Source organism: Dipodomys spectabilis, unplaced genomic scaffold (assembly GCF_019054845.1).
Source record: "Dipodomys spectabilis isolate Male_0828 unplaced genomic scaffold, ASM1905484v1 ptg000009l, whole genome shotgun sequence".
In the NCBI taxonomy this organism is placed as follows: Eukaryota; Metazoa; Chordata; class Mammalia; order Rodentia; family Heteromyidae; genus Dipodomys; species Dipodomys spectabilis.
In genome coordinates, this window is record NW_024870686.1 from 12,493,106 (window position 1) to 12,495,586 (window position 2,481).

Sequence of the window (2,481 nt, forward strand, 5' to 3'; positions counted from 1 at the left end):
GCATGCTCATCTTTCCATTAGGATACTTTGATTACAAATACTGGGGAAATACTTTGATTATAAACACACACACACACACACACACACACACACACACACACACACACTTAAAAATAGTGCAGTGATCCCATGTGCCCTTCATCTAGGCTCTGGAATGAACGAACAATTTAGTCCTTTTCACACCATCAGTCTGAATTTGCCTCACCAAAATTAAATTAATGACTAATGCAATAAATTCTTGTCTTGAGACAAATACTAATCTGTATTAACTCATAACAACCCCTCCCCAGATAGTCATAATTTAGCTGTGCTATGCTATCTCTGTTCTTTTCAATTTTTTTTTCTTTTCATTCTGTTGTTGTGAAGGATTGACTCTATCTGAAGTAAAGGTCAGCGCTACATCTAACCAAGAGAAAGAGAAGAAACAGGCCAGCACTCCTCCTTTCGTTCCATCACTCCCTTTCTCATAACCCATGATGGCTGAAGGTGAGTCTCTGATACGTACAAGGATTGCTGTCCTGCAGCCGCGGCTGGAGGTGTTACTCTTTCTTTCAGGCTGGTCCTATATTGAGTATGCTCAATGCCACAGCCCCCCAGAAATGGTGATACCATTAAAGGTAACTTGCAATGGTAGAAGGATTAGGCATCCAGGCTGGCTGTCCAATAACCTACATTTATTTTGGGGGCCCAGAGACATATTGTCCACATAAAGATCAAGAAGTTTTCGGTATCCAGACTCCTCTCTGTATTTACACAGACCAGGGAGCTCTCCTTGAGGATCAACCATTTGTCCAGAATGACTACAACTACCAAGGTTATGTGGAAGGGGACCCAGAATCCCTGGTAGCTCTTATCACATGTTTAGGAGGTTTTCAAGGAACACTACAAATAAATAACATGCTTTATGAAATCAAGCCAAAGAGCCCATCTAATTCCTCTGAACATCTGGTTTGTAAGATAGACTATGAGAAGATACATTTTGTTCCCATGAGCTGTGCATTAACAGAAGAAGAAAAAGCACGGCAACTGAAATTCCAAGATAGTGCTAATTCCACGCTGAAGCAAAGCGTCTGTGAAAGCTGGTGGACCCACAGGTGGTTTATTGAAGTAGTGTTGGTTATAGACTATGAGTGAATCCTTCACTGGGAAAGAAATACCACAAAGGAATTATTCATCATTATCAATGGAATGAATTTTGTTTTGAGTTCGGTGGATATCAACGTGTCTTTACTTGTACTTGAAATCTGGAATAAAGGAAACATCATGATTTTGGAAGAACTATACACTGTCCTGTGAGAATTTTGTACTTGGAAGAAAACACAGTTTCATAATCGCATACCCCATGATAGTGTGCATCTTTTTGCAAAATGTAATTTTGGTGAATGTTTTGGCTTAGCTTATCTGAACAGTGTGTGTAATCTAACTTTTAATTGTGGAGTTGATAGTCCCCTAGAAGATGATTTCATTAGCATTGGACATATTGAAGCACATGAGATAGGTCATAACTTAGGTATGGAACATGACCAAGATTCATGCACTTGTGGGGAGGACTTTCATGTAATGGATCCAACAGAAAATCTCTCCATTGAATTCAGCAACTGCAGCTATGCTGCTTTATGAAAAACAGCTGCAACAGTGAGCTGTATGCACAACTCACCCAACCCATTAGACATCTTCCCATAGAAGCACTGTGGATATGGTGTAATTCAAGTTGGGGAGGAGTATGACTGTGGGTCTTTACATTTTGTGTGCAAATGATCCATGTTGTCTAATAGGCTGCACTCTGAAAATGGGGGCCAAATGTGCTTCTGGGTCCTGTTACAAAGATTGTCACTTCTTGCCTTCAGGCATGGTGTATAGAGAAAAAGATTGTGATCTTCCTGAACGGTGCAATGGAACTCCATGAAAGTGTCCTAGAGATATGTATGTACAGAAAGGGATCCATTGCAAGGACAGGGGATACTGCCATGAAAAGAGATACAATGACTGTGAATATTTGGTGTGCAATCCAGGAGTATACCTTAGAGTTGCTATAAGGAATCAAATACCTCCGGTGACCCTTCAGGCAACTGTGGAAACACTCACAGTATTTTACACACAATGTAAAAGCTCCAGTAGCCTCTGTGGGAGAGTGTGTGAGAATGTGAGAGATCATTCCACTGTGCTATCAGTGATATCACCTGCTGGGGTATCAACTACCACTGAGGAATCACCATATCTGATATTAGTGAAGTAAAAGATAGCACAGAGTGTAGTGCACAATATGTGTGCATAAACAGGACAAGTGTCCACAAGTCAGTGGGGATGAGCAATTGTTCAATAAAAACATGCAATATGCAAGGAGTCTGCAACAACCAACATTACATCTATTGCAACACAGAGTTTGGCCCACCCAAACTCGGCCTACTGCTGAAAAGAAATAAGTTGAATCTACTGATTGTGCTTTCTTTTATTATGATTTTGTTCATTGTTTTCTTCATT

At 40.4% G+C, this 2,481-nt stretch overlaps 1 pseudogene; it reads left to right on the top strand.

The window, feature by feature from the left end:
• Positions 1-627: 627 nt before the first annotated feature.
• On the top strand, positions 628-2,236 carry LOC122125140 (annotated as a pseudogene).
• Positions 2,237-2,481: the final 245 nt, after the last annotated feature.